Source organism: Sarcophilus harrisii, chromosome 6 (genome assembly GCF_902635505.1).
Source record: "Sarcophilus harrisii chromosome 6, mSarHar1.11, whole genome shotgun sequence".
Lineage (NCBI taxonomy): Eukaryota > Metazoa > Chordata > Mammalia > Dasyuromorphia > Dasyuridae > Sarcophilus > Sarcophilus harrisii.
The window spans coordinates 81,414,707-81,441,658 of record NC_045431.1 but is presented as its reverse complement, the minus strand read 5'-3'; the positions used below and the strand labels follow the sequence as shown (position 1 = coordinate 81,441,658).

At 40.3% G+C, this 26,952-nt stretch overlaps 1 pseudogene; it reads right to left on the bottom strand.

Moving 5' to 3' along the window:
- Positions 1-26,952, bottom strand: part of LOC116420050 — a 49,464-nt pseudogene that overhangs the window by 7,544 nt on the left and 14,968 nt on the right.

The following is a 26,952-nucleotide window of genomic DNA, read 5'->3' as shown; positions in this document are numbered from 1 at the left end:
TGGTATATATGAAGGAATGTAACTGTGAGAAGATACAGATGCCATTATCAAAGATGTAGGGTGCTTAATAAACACTTGCAGTACTTAGTAACATCTGGTGTGTTGGGTTCTCTAGCAGCTAGAGGCAGCTGCTTCGGAGACATCCAAGTACCTGGTGAATGCTAAGGAACCCAGTTTTAGTTCCCCTTGGTGAGTAGAGGGAACTCAACAACTGGCGGCCCGAAAAGGGACATTCTACTGGACAAGGATCCCTGGGAGGAAGTCCCCATAAGCCTACAAATTTAAAAATTATATATATATATATATATTTCAATAATTTGTGGGAAGTTGGAGAAGTTTAGAAAAATGGGGATAATTTAAGTTGGATCCCGTTGGATCCCATTGCAAGACACGAAAAATAGTGAAGTTTGTGTACACCAGATTTATAATTTAGTTAAGGGGCAGGGGATGCAAACAGATACAGAGCTTTGTAGACAATTTGTTGAGAAACTTTGGAAATTTTCCCCTTGGTTAGAACATACAGTATTAAATCTAAAAGCAGGAAGGGTGGTGGGCTCACAAATGGCTTCTTATGTCCTTTACAATCTAATCAAAACAGCCCTCCAGAGAGGCTTTATGCTTCTGCCCATCTTAGTGAGTGAGGAAGCACAGACTGCTAATTCTTTGCTTGATGATCTAGAGCCATGCTTGAATAATAGCAGCCAAAAAAGTGAAAATACAGGGAAACCACCGCCCCAGCCGCTGCAGTAGCCGCAGCCTCCCTCCGCAGAATCTCAAGCCCCAGGGCATTGAATACTTACCTATAGTCCTTTAAATCCGTCTTTGGGCTGTTTTAAAACCAAAAAAGCCGCGGCTGTGGAAAGGCAGGGGCAGATGAATTGCTGCCCCGCCCCTAGTGAATGGCAAACAAAGACGGAGCAGAACACACCCCCAGAAGAGGGAGAAACTAGGAAGTTGTTGTGGAATGTGGCCCACTTAGTAAAGCTATAGAAGTAGTTAAACCGGTTTTTTAAAAGAAATACAGGTTATAAATAGTCCTAAAGCTTCCTCTAGTGACCAATGTATCAAAGTGGCAAGGTTATTATTAGAAAATAAAAAAGGGGGAGGTTTCTGGAGCCCCTATTACTTTTTGCTCTTTTTCTAATGTTAAGTTACCAAAAATTGCCCAATTATATCAACAATTTGATATAACTATTCCTTCTCATGTAATTAGTGCAACTCCTGTAGATGGCCCTAATATTTTTACTGATGCTATAAAAGATCATAGGGCTAGTTTTTATATACCTTCCATGAATACTCTTCCAAGTGTTTTATTACTCCTTATGACTCTACCCAGAAAAATGAATTATATGTTATTTTACATGTATTAGAACATATCTCTCCACTTTTCAATATTATTACAGATAGTCAGTATGTTTATTTAGCAGTTAAGAATTTACAGGGATAGTAAAGTTAAAATGTATTCATTTCAGGGAAAGGGACCTGTATGTGCCAAAATGTTTGTGGCAGCCCTGTTTGTAGTGGCTAGCAACTGGAAAATGAGTGGATGCCCATCAATTGGAGAATGATTGGGCAAATTGTGGTATATGAATGTCATGGAATATTATTGTTCTGTAACAAATGACCAGCAAGATGAATACAGAGAGGCTTGGCGAGACTTACATGAACTGATGCCAAGTGAAATGAGCAGAACCAGGAGATTATATACTTCAACAATGATACTGTATGAGGATGTATTCTGATGGAAGTGGATTTCTTTGACAAAGAGAAGATCTAACTCAGTTTCAATTGATCAGTGATGGACAGAAGCAGCTACACCCAAAGAAAGAACACTGGGAAATGAATGTAAACTGTTTGCATTTTTGTTTTTCTTCCCGGGTTATTTTTCTGAATCCAATTCTCCCTGTGCAACAAGAGAACTGTTTGGTTCTGCACAATATATGGTATCTAGGATATACTGTGACATATTTGACATATATAGGACTGCTTGCCATCTAGGGAAGGGGATGGAGGGAGAAAGGGGAAAAATCGGAACATAAGTGAGTGCAAGGGATAATGTTGTAAAAAATTATCCTGGATAAAATGTTATTATAATAAAAAAAATAAAATTAAAAAAAAATATATTCCTTTTGCCCCTCATAAATGTGATCCTACTTATAATCCAAAAGGAGATAAGCCTAATGGTATCTGACAAATGGATGTTACTCACTGGAGAACACAGTGTGTTCATGTAACTGTAGATACTCATTCTAATTTTATAGTAGCTACTCTCCAATCTGGAGAGGTACTTAAACATGTTATTTCTCACTTATATCATTGTTTTGCTTCTATTGGTGTGCCTCAACAAATAAAGACAGATAATGGACCTTCTTACACCACAAAAGGTTTTCAGTCCTTCTGTTCTGAATTTGGCATCATTCATGTGACAGGTATTCCTTATAACCCCACAGGTCAGGCTATAGTTGAAAGAGCTAATAGAACCCTTAAGACACTCCTGGTAAAACAAGAAAAGGGAGTGTCATGGGGTAGGCCAAAAGGTCACTTAACCCAAAGTATGTTAGACGAAGCAGTATTTACATATAATTTACAATTTTCTGCCAATGAATTAACGCCAGCCATTCGTTTTTGGCATACATTTGAAAGGACACAGTCTATCACAAAAGTACAACACCAACAATTACAAAAGAAAAAAATTAATAGAGTGCCATGAAAAACAGAGGAAGGAAATTGGATAGGTCCAGGGACAGTCGAGGTGTGGGATCCTGGATATGTTCTTATTGTTGCAGATGAAAATAGACGTGAGCTGCGAGTGCTGACCAGAAGAATATGGGTCATCAAGGAGGAGAAGGCAGAAAGCTGCAGAGAAGAAGCTCCCAGGACCAGAGGAAGAGATGGAAAGGAGAATTGCAATCTCTGCTGGGACTGTTATCTTTCATGAGCATCAGCACAAGAGCCATAGCACAAAGAAAGTGCAGCAACTTTGTGGCACCATCACAACACCTGGCTGATCAAAAGGGACAATGGACTTGGGGGGGGTTATACCTGGACTACTAGTAATGCATATGGTAGGGTGGGGACAAAAAACACCCAATTTTCATGTATATAGCAATGTGTCATAGCTAACGGGACATTATAGTACTGATACACCCCAGGCAAGGATGATGGACACTTATGTAAATAAATGTCACTTTTATTACTTATTTTGCTCCCATTTGTTTTTCCATGGGGATGATTAGGTCCAAGAAATGTATTCTATGGGTAATGAAATCCTCGAGTATGGGGCCTTCACAGAGAAGTAGAATTGGGTTATCATCTTTTAGCTTTGAGTGTAGGACTGTATGAGATATATGCTTTAGAGATGGCAGTAGAGTGGTTGGGAGAGGAATTGGTCCTCCACACTTTGTTACAATCTATACCTTGCCATTATGCATATCACCCTGTATGTTACCCCTTTGTCATGGGATGATTCAGCACTCAATAACTCTTGGATTAAGGTGCAAGATCTTAAGAGGAGCATTATTGGCAGTGAATATTTCTAACCAAATTGAAGAATTGGCTAAAATAGTCCAAGATATGATATGGCTGAACAATTTAAATTGCCTGATGATGCATCACAAGATTTTGTAAATTGGATCCAATCTAAATTATCCACATTGCCCTCTTGTTTTAATGTTATAATTGGAGTAACTATAATTTTACTACTGCTTTTGTCCACATTGCCCTCTTGTTTTAGTGTTATAATTGGAGTAACTATAATTTTACTACTGCTTTTGTCCACATTGCCCTCTTGTTTTAGTGTTATAATTGGAGTAACTATAATTTTACTACTGCTTTTGTGTCTTCTGTGCTTAGGGACAATTATGAGAAAAATAGTGATAAATGCTTTTGAACAGTACCACCCCCCTTCGGCCTCAGGTTACTATACAAGCTGTTGAATTAATGGGACCATGACACATCTAGGCATTGGGATTCACAGACAATGGACAGGGCTTAGGGCTGAGGATGCTCGGGAGTCCTGGTTTTAACCATGCTCCATTAACGAGGCGGAGCCTCCCCTCTGCTTTTGTACTGCAAATGGGGTTTCCCTCACCTCTTACCTGAGTGGTCCCCACATAACAAGGGAGTTGTTAGATGATTTTAGGTATATGTGGCAAAAGGAGCTGTATAGCAGGAAATAACCTGAGGAGGGGGAATAAGGTGTGCAGAGGAGGAAAACAGGAAGGCAGTAGAGAAAGATTATTTACCCCAAGATTAATAATTTTGTTATTGAGTAGCCTGTACTGTGACGGGGTAAAGACAAAGAAAACTGGGTATGAGATGATGTAATGAGAAGGTATATATGAAGGAATGTAACTGTGAGAAGATGCAGACGCCATTAGAGAAGACGTAGGGTGCTTAATAAACACTTGTAGTACTTAGTAACTTATGGTGTGTCAGGTGCTCTGTGGGAAAAGAGCAGCTAGAGGGAGCTGCTTCTGAGACGTCCAAGTACCTGGTGAATGGTAAGGAACCCAGTTATAGTTCCCCTTGGTGAGTAGAGGGAACTCAACATCTTCCAAATGGGACAACAGAGGAATGTGCATATTTCTTTTCAACACATGGTTTTTTTACAAAAATTAACCATTTGGATACAGAGATCCTGCACACAGATGTAAAAAGGAAAAAATAAACATTATACTCTTTCATTCCCTGCAGAAATAAGAATGAAAATTAGTTCAAAGATCACCAACAAAAAAATACAAACCTAAAAGGTGATTTACCTGCGACATATTACATAATGACTGAGTTGGAGGACAAAGCTTAGAAATGATAGCTTTGTAAAGTAAAATGAAAATGATTAATTAAATAATATCCCAAAATTTCTGGGGTTCAGCTGAAGCAGGGCTCAGGGTGGAAGTGGTGAGGGGAAAGACTTACCATAACATTAAGAATATAGAAAAAGACATGTTTAACTGCATATGCATTTTTAAAAAGTAGAAAAATAAATGGAAAACCCAAAATAAATACAAAAAATGAGATATTAAAATTAGAGGGGAAATAGATGAATAGATAAATTGGATATACAAAGTGACAAATAAAAACAAAAATGTCTTCTTTTGAAATGATTCAAAAAGTAGAGAAAATCCTTAGCTAAATTGATCAAAAGAAAGTGAGCATAAAATACAGTCACTGAAATAGCAAATGGCAAATGTAAAATGAGCAACCTCCTTTACTAGTCCTGGCAGCCTCTCCAATGACTAGCCTATATGCTTTTATGTGAATAGAGCTCCTGACAGCCAAAAGAAAATTTGTCAGATTTCTTTCTGCATCTATTTTGAACAACACCAGCCTTCTGAAAGAGATGCCCAAATGAAACTTCCTAGGAAGCCAGCACCAAAATGCAGAGCTGCCAAGTCAATGAGAAAAGTCCTGCAAACCTCCAAAAAGAAAGTCCAGTACAATTCAAGCACCAAGGAGCCACCGTTAGGACTAGACACAATTTAGCAGCAACTTTTATTAAGGAGCAGAGAACTTGGAATAGGATATGACAGAAAGCAAAGGACCTGATCTAATGGCCAAGAGTAAATTATGAAGCAAAAACAAATGTGATGCTTTCAGGGCAAAAGGACCTTTAATGAAAGTCCTTCCAAGCATTCCCAAGGAAACGACCACAAATGTAGAAAACTTTCTAAGTTTAGACCACTGAGGAGAAATACAAAAAATAATCCACAATATACTACTCTCAGGGACTCTAAATAAAAGGACGAACTAGGTATATATAATCATAGTGACATGACATCGGTTCCCTATGATTCCTATTTGGGTTCACAGAGGGAATCAAAGTAGAGTAAAGCAGGGAGGGGTTCTGTTATGTTTGGATGATCTTAAGGAGAGACTGGAAAGACGGGAAGAAGGTGGAGAGAAAAGAGGGCTAGGAAATGTTGTCTCTGGCAAGGAAGGCCTTTGATATCCCTACCAACAAGGGATTGGGGACATCTGAGCCTCAGTCATCTAGTCAAAGGAAGAAAGAATGTCCAGGACATAGGCAGATAAGTGTAGAAATTCAGTTTACTCCCTAGTGAATTGACTCGAGTCAATTATATCCATTATCCTCTTCCATGTCACCCAGGACCTGCTGCAGCCTAGAGCAATCATAATATCCAAAAACCTTAATGTCCATGACACCCTAATGTGACTCTCTTAATCCTTCCTTTTCTCTTATTATTCTCAAGGCCTCTGCCAGTGCCCGGCACTCTGCATGGGGAAGCCTAAATTAAACCAACAAAAAAAAGCAGTTGGTCTAGTACCTTGGGGCCCAGAAATGACAGAGGATGAGAATCCCAGAAACCACTTTTAAAACGGGAGATATGGGTCCCCGTGCCAGGACAGGTCTTAGAAGCACCAGAGCAGCACGATGGACCCAGAGGTCTCTGTACTAGAACTCCTCAGCTTGGATTTCAGGTTTTTCTCAGTGTTTCCTGGCTGGAACCAAAGAATGGTTAAGGGGAGGGATTGGGGAAGACCTGCAAAGGTTGGGGAACCTGTGGCAGAAAGCACCCCAAGAGGATAGTTTCTTCTCTGATGACCAGAACAAGAGCTGGGGAAGCTTTCCAGGCTCGGCTCCCAGCCTGACCAGGACAAACTCTGTGAAGGGTTTTCTAGGAGCTTCAGGGGAACTTGTCACAGGAAACCAAGAGGAGGGGGGAGACACTTTGGGCAGAGGGGAACTGGGCAGGCCCAAGGAGAGCAGACTTGCTCCCTCTGGAATGGAGATTCATGATGCTGTATGGACCTTGTCAGCCCTTGTAATAAGGAGGAACATAGAAACAAATGTTGAAGTGGTGTGTGTGCAAGAGAGGGTAGGTGTGAGTGGGTGTGAGTGGGTCTGTGGCCAAGAAGCCAAAGGTTCAAGGAATCAGTTGGGTGGGGCAGTGTTACTGTTGGGTTCCCCGATGCCTGTTTTTGGACAGAAATGACCTATACATCAGAGCCTTACAGCTCCACAGCCCAACCTCCATGTCTAGGGAAATAGCTGTGACTGCTGATGTTGGTCAGGTTTGGGGATGCACTTCACTTACCTGAGGAGGTCCGAGGCTCCCAGAGTCCATTCCCTCTGGCTCCAGGCTCCCTGTAGAGGTAGCAAAGCAACCAAAGTCAAATTCCTCCCTCCAGTCCCTGGTCTTTATCTCGGGGTCCTGCTGCTCCCAAATGTCCGGACTAGCTTTCTGGAGGATCTCTGAACTTGGCCTTGGTCTTAGCAGGAGAGTAGCCACAAGGATGGTCCAAAGTCTTATTATCTCCTTCAATCTCAGAGTCTGAACCAGTCTCTCCAGGAGTCTGCCACAGTCTGACTGACTCCCAGGTCTCTCAACCCTTACATACCCTGTTATATATATATATAAAACACATAGACATACATAAAGGTATAGATATATTCCTTTGGTGAAACTTACTGTTGCTTCCTTCAATTTAGTAGATTTGACTTCAGCTTCTGTAGTTCCTGATCTAAGATTCCTGGAGTCAGCTTCTGATTCCTCTTTTGGACTGCAAAAGGCTGGCTTTTTATATGTGCTCTGTCTCCTCCCTCCATACCAATCAACCCTTTAGTTTCACATTTAGTATGTGTGAACTCACTTGGTTCACATCTTGAGGACCTGAGATCTACTTTGGAATCTGCTTAATTCAACTCTTCCTTGAAACTAACTAAAGCTTCACACTTCCTTGATTTTACCTCAACTAAAACTTTTCAAATGCCTTTTCCTATCCTTGGATGTTAATTGAACTAATTTTATAATGCCCATCTTAAAGATGGAGACCTGGAACAGAGATTTATAATAGAATTAGAAAAGATAGGTAAGTGGATAAGTTTATATGAGAAGAAGACATATGTGATGTAATCTTTTTGCTTCTGGGTGCTTTTGGGACAGGCAGTAGAATCTATGAGGTAGGAATTCAGGTGAGAGGTAAACATGGAAATATTAATCTTGCAGCCTTTATTAAAGTGAACTTTGAACTCTGAAAGTGAATCAGATAGCTAGGGGCAGGGTTCTTTGTATTATTTATATTATTTGTATGGTTCAATTAATTAACTTGAATTGCTGCATTGAGAAATATAAATCTATTTAGTATTTCTGAATCACTCCTTCATATATGCGAGATCAAATCAAGGGTAAATCAGTGATAAGCCATACATTTCATTTAGGTATATGACATATAGTTAAAATTTTAAGGGAATGATCATAAAGGAAAGATAATCCCATAGTGATTCAGGTTAACTGTCATATAATGAGAAGTCTTTTAAAGAGAAGTTTCCATTGAACTCATTTCTTAAGGCACCTCATAGATGAAGTGGGAGATCACAAGCTTCTTTGTTATGCCACAGTTCTCTTTATTGTCCTGACTCAGTTTCCCTAATTTTCCTGACACAGTCTCCCTAAATTGTGCTGTCTTTGCTTCCCTACTTGTCCTGCCTCAGTTTATAATTGGTCTGCTCAATCCTGCAAAACCATCCCTCCCTCTTAATCAGAATATTTGATAAGGATAAAAGATCTTATATTTTAGAATATCAGAATGCCTCTCCCCATCCCAAGTTATCAGAATATCAGATACCATCTCCCATCTCTGGAGTGCCTCCCCCCATTATGTCATCTCCATGTCTAGTGGCTCACCCCACCCTGTCAGAGTCCCATTCTCTCTCTCAGCACCCCTGCCTCAGTCTACCCCCTTTGTCTGAGTCACATGAATATATGGTCATTGAGAATTCACATTGTTTGCTGGATTCTTGGAGAGTATAGTCTCATTCAGCCCTGGGACCAAACCATGGATCCATTTGGTTCCAGTAAATCTCTCCCTTTTAAATAAAATATTAAATACTCTCTAATCTCTATCTTGACTTTCTCAGGGAGAAAAACTTGAAACTCAAAATTTTGTAAAAATCAGTTTTTAAGTTATCTTTACATATAATGGGAAAAAAATAAAATGCAATTAAAAAAAAAAAAAAGTTCTATTTCTCTTAATCCTGTGATGGTTCCCTCTTTCCTCTTAAGAATAACTGATAATTCTTTGCCAGAAACTTACTCTTCTCAATAAACTGAGGCAATCAACTTTATGGAAATTTCACCAAAGGTCAGGCCATCCCTGTAGTCAGCTGAAGATTTCCTTTTTCTGTATGTTTGGTCATGTTACTCCCTAATAGATGCAATGCCAATACCCTTCATGAACCTTCCCTATTATGGGCAACACACCCTTCCTGACCTTCATAAACCTCTCCAGCACATGCTAAAGAAAGCATGAGCTCATATTCCTTTTCCTTACTAGACACAAAATGCAGCTAAATTCTGGAGAAAGACTAGTGTTTCGAAATCATTTCTCCTCATTAAATGCACCTCAATTGTGTAACTATAGTTATATTTGTAGCAATCTCCTCACTAGGAATATAAAACAGTGGTTTTACACCCATTGGAACTATTACTACTTGCCTCTTCTACATAAGGCTGATAATAAGAAAATGCCAGTCTGACAGGAAAAGCATTGCAAGCATGTGTCTAAGTTCTCCACTCTTCCTCAACATCACTGTCCTCCATACATTTTGGGGTTGCAATGACAATGGCCTCCTTGATCCTCCCATAGGATACATTTACAGATTCCTTCTATGACTGGAATTTCTTTAATGCTAGGAACTCATTCTGTCCTCATCACTGCCTGATGGGTTCCCAACTTCCTTTCCACTCCAGTTAAAATCCTCCATTCTTCAAGGATTGTTTCCTCTTTTTTCATGTTAGTTCCTTCCTCCTGTGGATTATGTAAGATTTATCTTGTATACATTGTGACCGAACATGCCTCTTTTCTCTCTCATTAGTCTGGAAATTCCTTGAATGCAGGGGTCTATTTTTGCCTTTTGAATTCTCCCACCACTTTTCACAGTACTTTTAATGTCTTGACCCAGTTTCCCTGATTGTCCTACCTCAATTAATCCGCCTCAGGCTATAACCCTTTCCTCTTAATCAATAGAATGTTTGATAGGATAAGGTCTTATTTCTTAGATATCATTAGAATATCAGGTGCCTCTCCCCATCTATAGTACCTCCTTCCATCATTCTCCTTACCCTATAAATGAATCTTTATATCTGATATTCTTTGCTGGATTTTTGAGATGATAGTCTCATTCAGCCCTTGGACCAAACCATCGATCCATTGGGTCCCAGATAATCTCTCCCTTTCAAATAAAATAGTATAACTCTCTAATCTCTATCTTGCATCAACTTCTCCAGCATTACAGTGCCTCCGTTTACCTCCAGAAAGCTTCATTTGTCTGCTTCTTTTAAAAAGAAATAGAAACAGATTGGAAGAATTGTCAGATTCTTCTCACAATAATTCTCATATTCTTCTCACTATTCTTGTCCACATGACAAGAATTCAGGAACCCAAGTTATTTGTATGAAAGAATAGGAACGTTTATTTCCGAATTTCACTAAGAAAAGCATTGTTTTAGTGGACAAAAGCCCCTAATTCAATGAGGTTTTGTGAAGAGGTTTGTTGATGGTACTTAGTTTGATGAGCAGATTCTAGAGCTTGGCACAATTGAAATTGAGTGGGAATCTTAATTTGAATAGAGAATTTTTTAATTAAATGAGAGTCTCTAGGCTAATCTTCAGCTCAATTGAGAGCTTAATCAGTAGTGACTGTTATCAATTGGGGTGGTGCCTATCTGTCAGGATAACAGAATTAAGCTATTTATCCTGTTTCCTTAGGGAGGGCTCTTTTACAGAGGCCAGGATTCAAGGATTAAAAGGAAACTAAAAACTCAGAAAAACTGTCTTTTTAACTAATCTGAAAGGTGTACAGTAGTACCTAGGGGTGTCTTTAATTTGCATTTTTCTGATCAATAGTAATTTAAAGCATCTCTTCAAATGACTAGAAATGCCTTTAATTTCTTCAGAAAATTGTCTGTTCACATTCTTTGACCATTTATAAATTGGAGAACAGTTTGTATTCTTACAAATTTGAGTCAATTCTTTACATTTTAAAAAAATAAGCCCTTTATCAGAAGTCTTTAATACAAAATTTCTCTTCTAGTTTTCTACTTCCCTTCTAATCATTCCCCTCCTGAACCTTCAAACTTCATTAGGCAAGAAGCTTGTTTTACTTGTGTAAAATCCAGCCTCTAGAGGAAAGAATGTAAATTGGTGAGGGGGGGGGGGGGGGGGGGGGGTGGGGGGGGGGGGGGGGGGGGGGAATAGATGCTGAAAAAAAAAAGAGAAAATATCAAAGAGAACATTGAGGGACCCTCCCTCCAATCCCAGTCTCTCACCAGGACAAAGCTCTAGGGAGACATGACAAGGAAAAGGGCATTTAGACCAAGCCTATTCTCTCCATGACTCCTGTTGGAGATGTCTCCTTGCTCATACAGAGACATGAGGTGCCAGTAGTAGTTGCCACTGGCTCCACTAAGTTTTAAACACTTCTGCCTTCCCCTCCAGTCATGGGCTTTAGATGCTACTGACATGGGGTTTTTATTAGGGACCCCCTACTGTTGTACGATGGGGCTCATGTAAATCCCCAGTTGGCAATTGTTCATGACCTCCAAGGGCGAATAATGAAAATGATGTTTGCTTATATTTAGAAAATAAAAGGCTATTATTTTTTAAATAATTGTACAACAGAATAATATGTCATTCTACTTTGAGTTAAACAAGAACTAATGAGGGAGTATAGAGATTCATATGTGTGAACATAATTGAGTGAATGTCAAATTGGAGTAGCTCTGGATCCTCCCCTCTTTCCCTGAAGAGAACTAAATTTTAAGTTTCTCTCCTTTTTCATCCTTAACAATTTCCCTGACAAGGGTTTCCAGGCCCCAGAGAAGATATGATCTCTTATTTTGGGAAGTACCATGAATGCTGGACCAAGAAGAGCTGAGGAGCTGATCTCCAGGTGAGGGAGAGAAAAGCAAGTGTAAGAAACTTGTGGGTTACAGGACTATTCTAGGAGTTACCAAGATATAAGTGCTAAAATTAGGGAAAAACTGCCTAAAAACTCTTTTTTAAATATTTCTTTATAATGGTTCCTGGGTTGGTCAATGAATCTAAGTTTTCTTGTTTGTAAAATGAGGATGTTACACTCTATGGCCTGGTAGGTCCTTCTAGTGATCATTTGAGATCCTATAAGATGTCTCTGTTTGGGATTTAGGGGCAGTAAATTCTCCTGAAACTGCCCAACGGGATTATTTGATCCAAGATGAGCTTATTTCTATAAATCAGCAAACATGCCACTACATACCCACTACATGCCAGGCTCTAGGCTAAGCACCAAAAGCAAAAGAAGGTACAAGGGACATCTCCTGCTGTCATGGAGGTCACAGACTGGTGGGGCAGACAACACACCAACAATGAGATAGAAACCCACTGTGGGCCCACTGTGGACTGCAAAAATGAACTAAATGGAGTGATTTACTAACTCACTAATTAGAGAGTTTAGAGGGCCAAAACTCTGGAGAAATGTACTTGAAACAAGATACTTAAAACAAGGTGTTTATGTTGTGCCAAAGTTCCCTTTTAATGTTGTAATCCAATTCCTCCAATTGTCCTATTTAGTTATTCTACCTTGGGTTATAACCTTTCCCTCTTAATGTTTGACAAGATAAAGGTTTATCCATTTTAGATGTCATTAGAATATCAGTAACCTCCATCCATTAGGTTATCCCCACCTAGGTCCCTCCATTATGTCATTCTTCTTGTTATTCCATAAAAAGCTTGCTGTCCTGTGATTTGGGGCTAGACTCTTTGAGATGATAGTCTCATCTAGCCCTGGGATCAACATGGATCCATTGGTCCCAGTATTTCTCTCCATTTAATAAACTATTGAATTGGTCTCTAATCGCTGTCTTGCTCAGTTTCTTTGGCATTGTATTTTGGAGGCCCCAGCGAGATAATTAGAAAATGTTCAGGATTAGAGATAAGAGACTTTCGGGTCTCTGCCTTGGGCAGGGTGGCTACGAATCTGAATTCTTGGCCTGTAGAGGCCGGGCCCCCTTGGATTTTTTTCCAGAGCCTCCGGGAAAGAGAGCAGTTTCCAGCCACAACAGCCTGATTGTAGACACCCCCATTTCAGCCACAGGAGAGTAAGTTTGTCTGGGTACCTTTTGGGGTACCATCTGGTTATGTCTTAAGACTTGTTTTGTTTGGTTGGTTGGTATGCTAGCATTTGAATTCCCAGAATTATAGATTCTGGGTGTAGGGTCTTCTGGATGCAGGGGACCCTACCTGGGTGTCTTTTGAAGACACGTTGTGTGGCTAATCAGACGTGGTTGTCACTGTTGCAGTATCCTTGAGATGCCACTGATTCTTTATGAGTGGCTAACTGGATGCGGTGGTCGCTACTGGAGTGTCCTTAAGAAATATGGAACTCTGGACAAGGTAAGAGACTTTTTCTTACCTTATCTTGTGGTGGACACTCAGTCATTGTTTGGAGCTCATGGGAGCTCTGGCACGATTCTTTAGGAACTACTGTGGCTCTATCTCTAAAAAGAAATACGAGGGAGGCTGCAAAGATTTGGGAAACCAAGTTTTTACCTGTCCACAATCTAGACACTCCGCTGCCTCAAAAATCTTTTCCTGGAGCAGATACTTTGCTTGAGGAAACTCTTTCTGTCCAAAATCCTTTTCCAGAGACAAAGGCCCATCCTTTGCATCTCAATGCATTTCTACAAGAGGTCCTCCCCCACCCTAGCTCTGGCCTGCTACTTCAGCTATAGGAGCATTTAGTTAGCCTGGAGTGAAGTTTAGTTCGACTTCCCTTCCCACCCTTGCCTCTTTGGAAGTGGAGTGGGGGGAAGGGTAGTCACATGGAATCCTATCCTCCCCCCTCCCTCTAAACTGTTCCGGACATTTTTATTAAGTTGTAGCTACCTGGTTCTTGGCTAAAAGCAGCAAACTGATGAGGTTATGGTGAATATCTGTTTAGGATTTTTAACTAGAGGTAAAATTTCTTGGGTTTGTAGATATATGTGACTGCGTTTTTTCCTCCTGTAACTGATTTCTATAATCAGCAATGGTCAATAAGAAATTGTTAATTCAATTATGTCATACCTTGCTGTTTCCAATCTGGTTATCTGTAACCATTATATCCTAAACAATTGAGCAAATAAGTATTTAGTCTGGTCATCTATTGGTTACTAGATATTGTATCTGGATATTCAAGTTTTTTTTTAAGGTTTATAATTAGAGAGGCCACATCTTATAGCACTCCTTGTGGACCAGCCTTTCTATCTCAGACTGTTCTAACTTTTCTTTGTTAGATTTGTTTTTATTTCTAGATTTGGTCAAATTGCAGATATATTGACTTGCTTCTAGGACTTAGCTCAAGCTTTGATTGTCAGCTCGACACACTACATACACCCACCCCCCTCCCAGACAGCATCATCTCTGTTCAGCAGGAAGAAGCAATTGACAGCCATCGCCCACTTTTCCTGATGTAATTTGGACTGATATGGGGGAGTGGGAAGGTGGTTGACTTGTTAGAATTTTCACTGTATTACTGTGTGTTTAAAACTTGGGATGGAAATTGCTAAACTTGTGTAACTATTGCTGTTATGTTTGAGGGACTTTTAGTTTGTTATGTATATGTATATGCATATGTATATGATTTATATGTGGGATGGTCATTTGATAATTCCTTTCCAAAAGAAAAAAGGGAGGAGAAGAAATAGGAAATTGGGGAAACTGGTATCTTGCTAGTTCAGATTTAATTGGAAGTCCTTTACTCCTTGCTTAAATTTACTAGACTATGATTTGCTGGTTGTGTTTTAACTTGGAAATCCCTTATTCTGTTGGAGTTGCCCTGGCAGACTCAGTTTTGGTGATTATTTTTTTTAGAAATGCCCAGAAATGGGATACCTGTCTTGGAACTGACAGCCTCTCTGATCTGTTTTCTCTGCTCCTGTTACCCCAGGTTCTTAATTAGTATTTCAGCATACTTAAAAGGACCTTGTTGATATCGAGGCCTCTAAAAGTTTGGGGTTTGCCTGCCTTGGCCTAACTGTGCATAATCTGCTCAAAAATTGTATGTTAGTAGCAGCCCTGTTTGTTCCTCTGGGCAGGACAGGTGGAGCTACTTCAAGCCTCACCCTCCTCCCCTGGAGCTGGCTGCCCCTCTGAATGGGCAACACAACTGCCTTGAGCCTGCTGCTCTCCATAAGCAGAGGCCGAGTCATGCACAAATGACCACAGCTGTCCATATGCTCCCCAACTGCAGAGGATCTGACAATTGATTGTCAGAAATAATTGAAATAAGGAACTTTGTGTATTGTTGATTAATTCTGGGGTTATCAGGGAAAGACTTGACCTTGCCATAAGTCCTTGCATTGGTCTAGCTTTATTTGGTCTATTCATTTCACATAGGGTTGTTCAAATTATAGTGCTAAGACCTTCTAGAGGAAGGTAATTCAAAGATTTGAATAGTTCCAAGAGAAAAAGGGGGGAATGTAATGCCAAAGTTCCCTTTTAATGTTGTGACCCAGTTCCTCCAATTGTCCTATTTAGTTATTCTGCCTTAGGTTTCCCTCTTAATGTTTGAGATAAAGGTTTTATAGACATTCCTTCTTAATGTTTGACAAGATAAAGATTTATCCATTTTAGTTGTCATTAGAATATCAGTAACCTCTCTCTATTAGGTTATCCCCACCTAGGTACCTCCATTATGTCACTGTTCTTGTTATTCCATAAAAAGCTCACTGGGATCAACATGGATCTATTGATCCGTATTTCTCTCCATTTAATAAACTATTGAATTGGTCTCTAATCTCTGTCTTGCTCAGTTTCTTCGGCATTACATTTACTCAATGGAATTGATGAGATAACGGTTCTCTAGTTTACCTATAATTAGTACTTAGTATGGTGATATTCAGTATGATGTAATGATGTAATTATAACAGGGTATTTAAGGGTTGAGAGAACTAGAAGAGTCAGTCAGACTGCTGGAGGAGACTGGTTCAGATTGTGAGATTGAAATAGATAATAAAGACTTTGGACTTTATTCCTGACCATTGGGGTGACTCTCCTGCTAAGACCAAGGCCAGTCCAGAGATCCTGCAGAAAGCTAGCCTGGACACTAAAAGTAAGAATGATAATGGTTGAAGGAGAGTAGAATTTGGGGGGGACAATGGTCAAAACCCAATAAAATAATAGCTAGAGGAGTGATTAGTATCTATAGAGTAGGACAAAATAATTCTGATTCAGTAACATTTAAGTCTTCCTTGTTCTTATTCCTCATCACTGAGTTTTAATACTGAATTTGGGAGTATTTCTCCTAAAGATCTAGTCTGCTTGTAGAGGGTCAAAGATTACAATGACAAAGGGAGAATTCAATACAATCCAGGCTGGAATTACAGTAACTAATGGTGTATAGTATCCCTATTTCCCAAGAGCTATTTGCTTCCCTTGTTCAGAGCAGGAGGTCCCTTACTTTGGGTTAGTCTGGTGAGGCACTTTCAGCAGGGCAGTATTTTTGCCCAGAAGGAGGTGGGGATGAGTGTGGGAGGAGGAGCTCTCAGAGAGGACCAACCTGGGCGCTGGGTGGGTGGCCTGGGAGGACTCTAGCAATCTGGGAGGAGTTTGGGGCAGAAAATCTTTTTGTGATGGGGGGCAGGACTACGGTGGGAGAAGAAACTGGGAGTCCTAAAATCCAGGATCTTGATGTGATTGGAGGAAAGTACTCAACCAACCTGGGGGAGGGATGGGGCAGGGTTCTTGATACCTGGAAGACCATTTCTTACTGGGCTGTCCACAAAGTGGAAGTCTGAGCTGGGATCACTCTGCCTTCCTGCCCCTTTGGCCTTCCCTTTTGTGGAAATTGGTCTACCTTCCCTGGGAGCTTTAGTCTGTTCCCATTTTTCTCTGGGAGCTCAGATCTCTTTCCCCGTTTTCCCCTTGAGAGCTCCAATCTCTCTCCTTTTCCCCCTGCTAGGTCAGGGCTCTCACCCTTTTTTTTCCTCAAGAAAGGAGCTGAGATAACTTGGCATTCCTGCACGCAAAGCTGGGCTTGCAGCTCCCAGGTAGGTCTGAGCCAACATGCCTTTGAGTATCGTCTTCTGACCTTGGGGTACATAACCTCCATGTCTACTAAGAACTCAGCTTTCTACCAAGGTTGCCTCTTGGATGAGCCCCACTATCCCTACATCTTTTCCAGGCTCCCAATCACTCCCCAAACTTGCCCAGATTTCCCTTTGGTTCACACTTTCCCAGACTTCAGAGTTTGACCACAATTTCAGCCTTCTGATCAGGACCCGATTGTCCTGGCTCCCCATCCCAACTCTTGATAAGTGATTCAGTTGTCCTGTTTTCAGATTCTAAACCTAAGCTGTACCAGAAGGTCCCAGCATTCCTTCCAAGCTCCTAGGTAGATCTCAGGGCACATTTTTTTTAACTTTCCTAGCTTCAGCTGTCCACCAATTTTCACTCCCCTGGCCCTGAGTTCCATGATCTCCATTGGTCTGTCTTGTATTTTAGACCCTACCCCGGATCCCCAGACCTCCTGCTTCCCTGGCCCCTCTTCTCTCTGAGCCCTCAGAGTTGAATGCCAGACTGGATTTTGTCTCCCAGGCTCAGACTTGCTCTGGTCATTCTCGTGGGTTTCTGTAAAGGGCAGTATACTTAACCCGGGGTAGTTACTTCATTTGCAAATGCCCTAGCATTACTCTGCAGCTCTTTACATTGCCAGTCTCTCCTAATTCCCAGGGCTTCAGAGAATCCTCTGGCCACTAACATTTTGCAGTGTCAACCAATAACCTGGCTTACCTCTTCTGAGGTCTTCAGAGGTCTCTGGCTACAATTTCGTAAACTCCAGTTTAATAACTGATAGCGCACTCAAGAACAACCATGTGCAAACTTAGTCTTTTATTATTCTTGCTCACATATTGCCTTGACCTGTTAATTCCCAACTGAACACCAAGTCTTCTAGACAACCACTTTGTAGTTCCTTGAGGACCTCACATTCCACCAGGAATCCCTGTAGGCTTGCCTCATGCTGAGAAAAAGAGGGAATCAGGATGACTGTCCTCCTCTAGGATGCTTCTCCCTCCCCATCTTCTTTTGATGACCTAAGCTTGGCACAAGAAGGGATTGGGCCAAAGGCAGACAGCAAAAGTGGGGTAAAATTGGAACAGTTTTACTGTCAGGGCCCCAAATAGCATTCTCCCAGGCTATGAAATCAAAGGCTTTGAGTTTGGGACTAGGATGAGGGGAAGCTGGGCTTTCCTATGGCCAGATAAAGAAGAAAAAAACTCCTCTGGGGCTTCCTGCCTTTCTCTTGGTTTTCAGAGAGTCTGAGACTTAAAGACTCCTTTCCCCTCCCCGCCCCTTCCCCCCATGGTTATCTGTGACCTTTGTTAATAAGAGCTTTGGCTATTGTCACTTTTGTGGGTCCCTCAATGTTGGGAGCAGCAGGACCCTAAGATAAAGACCAGAGACTGGAGGGAGGAATGTAACAAAAAAGATTCACTTTGGTTGCTTTGATACCTCTACAGAGAGCCTGGAGCCAGAGGGAATGGGCTCTGGGAGTCTCGGAGCCCCTCAGGTGAGTGAAGTCCATTTCCAGATGTGACTAACATCAGTAGTCACAGCCATTTCCCTAGACATGGAGGACGGGCTGTGGAGCTGCAAGTCTCAGATGTATAGGTCTTTTCCATAGAAAAACAGGCATCAGGGGAACCGAACAATAACATTGCTCCGCCCAACTGATTGCTTGAACCTTTGGGATCATAGCCACAGACACACACTCACACTCACACTCAAACACACACACACTTCACCATTTGTTTCTATGTTTCTCCTCGTTATAAGGGACTGACAAGGTCCACCACAGCATCATGAATCTCCATTCCAGAGGGAGCAGGTCTGCTCTCCTTGGGCCTGCCCAGTTCCCCTCCCCGCCCAAAGTGTCTCCCCCCTCCTCTTGGTTTCCTGTGACAAGTTCCCCTGAAGCTCCTAGAAAACCCTTCACAGAGTTTGTCCTAGTCAGACTGGAAGCCGAGCCTGGAAGGCTTCCCCAGCTCTTGTCCTGGTTATCAGAGAAGAAACTATCCTCCTGGGGTTCTCCTGTCTTTCTGCCTCAGGTTCCCCAACCTTTGCAGGTCTTCCCCAATCCCTCCCCTTGACCATTCATTGGCTCCAGCCAGGAAACACTGAGAAAAGCCTGAAGTCCAAGCTGAGGAGTTCTAGTACAGAGACCTCTGGGTCCATCGTGCTGCTCTGGTGCTTCTAAGACCTGCCCTAGCATGGGGACCCATATCTCCTGTCTAAAAGAGGTTTCTGGTATTCTCATCCTCTGTCATTCCTGGGCCCCAAGGTACTAGACCAACTGCTTTTTTTGTTGGTTTAATTTAGGCTTCCCCATGCAGAGTGCCAGGCACTGGCAGAGACCTTGAGAACAATAAGAGAAAAGGAAGGATTAAGAGAGTCACATTAGTGTGTCGTGGCCCTTCAGGGTTTTGGATATTATGATTGCTCTAGGCTGCAGCAGGTCCTGGGTTGACATGGAAGAGGATAATGGATATAATTGACTCGAGTCAATACACTGGGGAGTAAACTGAATTTCTGCACTTATCTGCCTATGTCCTGGGTATTCTTTCTTCCTTTGACTAGATGACTGAGGCTCAGATGTCCCCAATCCCTTGTTGGTAAAGATGTCAAATCAAGAACCCTTCTTGCCAGAGATAACATTTCCTAGCTCTCTTTTCTCTCCACCCTCTTCCCCTCTTTCCAGTCTCTCCTTAAGATCATCCAGACACAACAGAACCCCTCCCAGGTTTATTCTACTTTGATTCCCTCTGTTAGCCCACATAGGAATCAGAGGGAACCCATGTCATGTCACTATGATAGTATAACTAGTTCTTCCTTTTATTTTGAGTCCCTAAGAGTAGCTCATTGTGGATTATTTTTTGTATTTCTCCTCATGGGTCTCAACATAGAAAGTTTTCTACATTTGTGGTCATTTCCTTAGAAATGCTTGGAAGGACTTTCATTAAAGCATTCCATTGGTTTTTGCTTCATAATTTACTCTTGGCCATAAGATTAGGTCCTTTGCTTTCTGTCATTCCTCTTCCAAGTTCTCTTCTCCTTAATGAAAGTTGCTGCCAAATTGTGTTTAATCCTAAAGATGGCTCCTTGGTACTTAAATTGTACTACACTTTCTTTTTTGGAGGTTTGCAGGATTTTTCTCATTAACTTGGCAGCTCTGCATTTTGGTGATGGTTTCCTAGGAAGTTTCATTTGGACATCTCTTTCAGGAGGCTGGTGTTGTTCAAAGTAGTTGCAGAAAGAAATCTGACAGTTTTTCTCTTGGTCATCAGGAGTTCTATTCACATACCAAAGAAGGTTGCTCATTTTACCTTTGCCATTTGCTATTTCAGTGACTGTATTTTATGCTCTCTTCCTTTGGATCATATTAGCTAGAGGTTTTCTCTAATTTTTGAATCATTTCAAAGAAGCCATTTTTGTTTTTATTTGTCATTTTTTCATATTCAATTTTTTTATTCATCTATGTCCCCTCTAATTTTAATATCTCGTTTTTTGTACTTATTTTGGGGTTTTCATTTTTTTTCTAGTTTTTTTAATGCATATTCAGTTAAACATCTTTTTTTATATTATTAATGTGTTATTGTAAGTCTTTCCCCCCCCCACCTTGACCCTGAGGCCTGCTTCAGCTGAACCCCAGAAATTTTGGGACATTGTTTAATTAATCATTTTCATTTTCCTTTGAAAAGTTATCATTTCTAAGATTTGTCCTCTAGGTCATTATGTAATATGTCACAGGTAAATCTTTTAGGTTTGAATTTTTTGTTGGTGATCTTTGAACTAATTTTCATTTTTATTTCTGTGGGGAATGATTATTTCTTCCTTTTTACATCTGTGTGGAGGATCTCTGTATCCCAATGGTTAATTTTTGTAAAAGAACCATGTTTTGAAAAGAAATAGGCATATTCCTCTGTTTTCCCATTTAGAAGATGCCATAAGTCTTTTATTTCAACTTTCTCTAGACATTTGTTCATTCCTTCTAATTGATCTCATTCTGCATTTCTTCATCATCCTTAGTTTTCTTGTAGATTCCCCTTCCTCTCTTGCCCTTCAACTAGTCCTATTAGTTTTCTAATTTCATCCATTTTTCTTCCCCTTTCTAACAAGGATTTCTCTCCCTCTGCTCATTGTCCACGTTCCTTTGCTATTTTCCCTACATTCTCATTCTCTGTCACATAGCTCTTCTGCTCACAAGGTCTTTTTTTCCTTGACACTTCATGCCATCAAAGGCTCCAAGGGCCGCATTTGCTGTAGGAGTTTTCTGCCACTGCTTGTAGATAAACTGCACAGAGACCTTCCTTTCAAAACACTCTTGTTGTCTAGAAGTGAAATAACCACGACCAGGTCAAGGGTGCAATTCCTAGCTTGAAATAAACATGTGTAAAATTCACAGTGGCCATTTTCTTTGGCAAAAGGTGGTTTATTTTGGAAAATAGGTTATAGATAAAAGGAACAGGGGCAATGGGAAATAGGTTGGGAGAGCCATAAGTTTATCAACAAAGAGTGTGGAAGAAGTCATTAGCAGAATATGCTCTGTGGCCCTAGGATACTTTTCCATTATTCATTCTGTAATAAGTCACTTCTCAGTTTTATTTCTACTGATCCTAAATTCAATCAGTCTCTTAATGATCACGAGTTTAAGACTTGATTCTGACTCTCAGAAACCCTATGACCTTTGGGCAAGTTGCTTCTCTGTGTTTCAGTTTCCTCCTGTAAATTGGAGGGGGTTAGGCTCTACTTCTGAAGGATCTTTTACCTCCACATCTTCTAACTTTTGATGCTGCAGGAGGTGTTGATGTTCAAGGATGTGGCTGTGGACTTCACATGGGAGGAGTGGGGGTTCTTGGACCCCTCTCAGAAGGAGCTGTACAAGGAGGTCATGGTGGAGAATGCCCAGAACCTGCTCTCCCTGGGTAAGGGCACTTCCCCTAATAATTATAAGCCTGCAATCAAAGGGAATATTGCCAAATGTGCAGGATTTGGGGTGGCAGAAGAGAAGGGAAAGGGCTGGTCTTTGTATTTTGTGACAGGACCTGGAGATGTCCTTTGTTGTTCCTGAAGCTCTCCCACTTCCATGTCAAAGTTTACATCAGTGGATGCATCTCAAACATGGAACTAATCTTAGAGGTTAGCCTCTACCTGGACAAGAATTTTGTCCACCAAAGCTCTGAAAACTGCTCAGGCAGCTTTTCTTATCAACTCCTTCCTTTTTTGAATTGGGTCTAGTGTTTGGAATATTCTTCTTAGCAAGTGTCAGTTTGTAACAACTCAAAGCAATTAGTTGGCCCTAGTTTAGGAAATTTCTTCTTAATCTGCCTTTGGATTGCCCTCATAATTCAAGCACGAGGGGTGGCAAAGGAATGCAAGGTAATAAGCATTTACTTATACCTGCTCTTTTCCAGGTGCTGTGTCATATGCTTTCTTTACAATATATCATGAATACTGTTTAAGAACAACTTCCAGAAAATAAGTTATTTTGATGATTCCAAGTACTTAAATTCATGACAAAGGACACATCAAGAAACATACTATTTGCATCCAGTGGTGTGAAAAAAAAAACCTGATAAATAGAAATATGGATAGCATAATTTTACTCACATATCTGTGTATATTTATGTGTGTGTTTATTATTTATTAATGTATGTATGTATATATAATTTCTATGCAATGGCAGCCATCTCTAGGGTGGGTACAGGTAAACGGAAAGGAAAAAAAATTATTGACAATTTTCTTGTCTACTTGAAAGGAACAGCAAATTGTGCATTGTGGATTTACAGTTTCATGTACAATCATCTTTTTTTTGAACTATGATACTGAAATGCTTATTTATAAATTAAAAGTAAAATAAAATATTATATCACTTTAACCTCATCTTAATATTTCAAGTTGGGTGATATTTTTATCTCCATTTGAGAGTTGAGTAATCTGAGGAAAACGACTAGAATTTAATTGACTTGCCCAGAGGCACACAGTTAGTAACCCAGGTTCTGGGATCAGAAGTTTCTGCCAGAAGAGAGCCTCACAGGATAGGAGGTAGGAGGAAGGGCCTTTGGCTCTCTCTCACAAGAAGTTGTACAAATACTGGGCACATCCTGTCTTAGGTGACTTGCTTTAGAAGCCCCAGTGGGTGAATTTAGACTGATATGTCTGAATATCAGGGGCTGAATTTCAGTATGGAACAGCTGTGGATCCTCATTCTTTAAGGAGAACTACATGACCAACTTCTCTTCATCTTCAAATCTAACTTTTTTTTTTTTTTTTTTTTTTTCATGCACAGGGCTTCCAATTCTCAGAGAAGAGGTGATCTCTTATTTTAAGCAAAGGGAAGCATTGTAGATGCTGGACCAAGAAGGCCCGAGGAGCTGCGCTCCAGGTGAGTGAGGTGAAAGCAGAGATATGACAGCTGTGGTTATAAGGGGCTTCTAATAGTTACCCCTCAGTTTGGGGAAGAAAGGCCAGACTTGGAATTCAGTATTCGATATTTCTTGGCAGCATGTCTGGGGCTCCTCTGTGAACCTCTGTTTCCCATCTACAAAATGAATGGGTCGCACTCCATGTGCCTATAAAACCCTTTCAGTGCTCACCTGTAATCTTGTAAGAAGCTACTGCTTGTGATTTGGGGCAATGGAACACTCCTGAAAGTGTCTAAAGGAAGTAGTTTGGGTTGTGAGCCATTCCTTACAATTTCTTCTAGTCAGTAAACAATTAAGAGTCTGCTACATGGCAACTCTGGGCTAAACACCGGGAACACAAAGAGTTATGAGGGACATACCCTGTTCTTATGGAGGTTCCAGAATGGCGGGATAGACAATACACCAGCGACTGTGGAAAGATCCACTGTGCACCAAATAAACTAAATAATTTAGTGTCTCAGTGTATCACCAATTGATGAGGATCATGATGGTTTTAGAAGGAGAACAGAATTGGGAAGGAAATAGTCAAAGTGAAATAAAATACGTAGCATTTATACACCCTTGTGTGTCATGCTTTGCACTGTCTTATTTCATCCTCATGAGAACCAGAGGACTTAAGTGCTATTATTATGCCCATTTTACAGATAAAGAAGTTGAATCTAACAGAGGTCCTATAACTTGACTTGCAAGGTTCTCAAGTGGGATTTAAAACCTTGTGCTTCCTGATTCAAGACCCTATCCACATTCTGTAACTGTATTCTGATTTGGAAAGAGATATGATGAAAATGGTCATACATGTAGAAAACAAAAGAATTGGATAAGCTCCTGTGGAGACATGGAAATTCATTATTTAAACTCTACTCAGCCAAAAGCCATTGTTAATTACTGTTAAAAATTATCTATATTTCTATTGGCTCATGACAAATGTGCCCCTAAATGATTCAAGGGTCAATTATAAATATTGTTTTTAGCACATCTTGCTCAAGCAATTAGAGATTGAATGAGATGGGGTTGCTAGGTAACCCAGGAGGGAGAGAACTACTCTGGTCTGGGGAGAGTCAGTCCCTGAGGGTCTTTGCAGGCCTGTAGCCATTTGAACATGTGTCCTTCCTTCCTGGAATGCTGGGAATACTCTGATGTCAATTTGAGAAACCGGAAGAATATGTTGCACTTTGAAGTAGCCAGAGTTTGATGGACTCACTGCACAGTCATCCACAGCAGTGTGTTGGTGATCACGATAGACTGAAATCACAACAAAAAGACTTGTAAAGGTGGAAATATGCAGATCTGTGTTGTCCCAGAGGACAGCTAGCTACCTTTATAACCAAATCAGACATTTATTCACCACTTAAGGTCTCACTAAGACATTTTTAGGTCAGATCCCTTGGATCATTATCTCAATTGTTCAAGGGATTTGTGAGTTGCTAAAAAGGAAGAATTGTAATAATGCAGCCTGTCCTTCCCTTCCATAGCTCAGGATAATGAACTCAATTTTCTATATGAAACATTTTCAGATGTGGATAATTTCATGCATTTTAAAAAATTTTTGTTAGTGTATACAGGGGGCACATAATGATAATTTTTACACAAGAAATAAGTATTAGCTATTTTGGAAAAAGTAATGGGTCAGAACAAAATCACTTCTACCTCATGTAAATACAACAAACAACTATTAACCTTCTGAATATGATTTTAGTTAATGTAATAGAAAAAATGTAATTGAAAGGAATCAGCATGGAAATTTGTTATGGTTACAAACAGGACAGATCATGACATAATTTGAGTATTTCCTCTATATATTCACCAAATGTCATGTCTATGAAAACAAGTGAAAATGCAAATAATGAAAGGGAAAGGAAAAAATTGAGTGTGGAGATAATTTGTCACATACTGTAGGCAAAGCATGCCCATTCTCAGTATGCAAATTCTAATCTCAGCTGCTGGGTTTTGGGCCAAGTCACTCATTCATTCTGAGGCGATTTCCTGAGTTGTGCACTTCTCTGTGTTTTCACAGGTTTAATGTGAGGTTCCACTGTAATTGTGCACGAAGCGCCATAGAAATTAAATTATGTATGTGATGTGAACTAATGGGATGTAAAACGATTGGTTCTGCACATTTAATTTTTTTTTCTTTGCCAAGGAAAAGAGAAAATAACTTGAGTTTCTTTTTTTTCTGATGGAGGGAAGGCAATATAACTGTGTGTGTGTGTGTGCTATTTAAAGAACTAATCTATTTCAAACTATTTCTAACCATATGAAAAGATGCTCCAAGTCATTATTAATCAGAGAAATGCAAATTAAGACAACTCTGAGATACCATTACACACCTGTCAGATTGGCTAGAATGACAGGGAAAGATAATGAGGAATGTTGGAAAAGATGTGGGAAAACAGGGACATTGATACATTGTTGGTGAAACTGTGAATACATCCAACCATTCTGGAGAGCAATTTCGAACTATGCCCAAAAAGTTATCAAACGGTGCATACCCTTTGATCCAGCAGTGCTACTACTGGGCTTATATCCCAAAGAGATCATAAAGAAGGGAAAGGGACCTGCGTGTGCACAAATGTTTGTGGCAGCCCTGCTTGTAGTGGCTAAAAACTGGAAACTGAATGGATGTCCATCAGTTGGAGAATGGCTGAATAAATTGTGGTATATGAATATTATGGATTATTGTTCTGTAAGAAATGACCAACAGGATGATTTCAGAAAGTCCTGGAGAGACTTACATGAACTGATGCTGAGTGAAATGAGCAGGGCCAAGAGATCATTGTATACTTCAACAACAATACTATATGATGACCAGTTCTGATGGACTTGGACATCCTCAGCAATGAGATCAACCAAATCATTTCCAATGGAACAGTGATGAACTGAACCAGCTACGCCCAGCGAAAGAACTCTGGGAAATGACTAAAAACCATTACATTGAATTCCCAACCCCTATATTTTTGCCCACCTGCATTTTTGATTTCCTTTGCAGGCTAATTTTACAGTATTTCAGAGTCTGATTCTTTTTGTACAGCAAAATAACAGTTTGGTCATGTATACTTATTGTGTATCTAATTTGTATTTTAATATATTTAACATCTACTAGTCATCCTGCCATCTAGGGGAGGGGGTGGGGGAGTAGGAGGGGAAAGATTGGAACAAGAGGTTTGGCAGTTGTCAATGCTGTAAATTTACCCATGCATATAACCTGTAAATAAAAGGCTATTAAATTAAAAAGAGAGAGAGAGAGAGAGAGAGAGAGAGAGAGAGAGAGAGAGAGAGAGAGAGAGAGAGAGAGAGAAAATAAATAAAAGGATACTTATCAGATATAGGAAGTATTATCTTTCCCCTAAATTCAATATTCATGGATACCTTCTCCCTTGTATTACTTTGATCTGTGAGTAGTATGGGATCAGATTTAATGCAATTTTTATAAAGCATTCACTGAAACTGAGTTCACTTTTAAATGCAACATGGTCTATTGGTCTACAATTTCT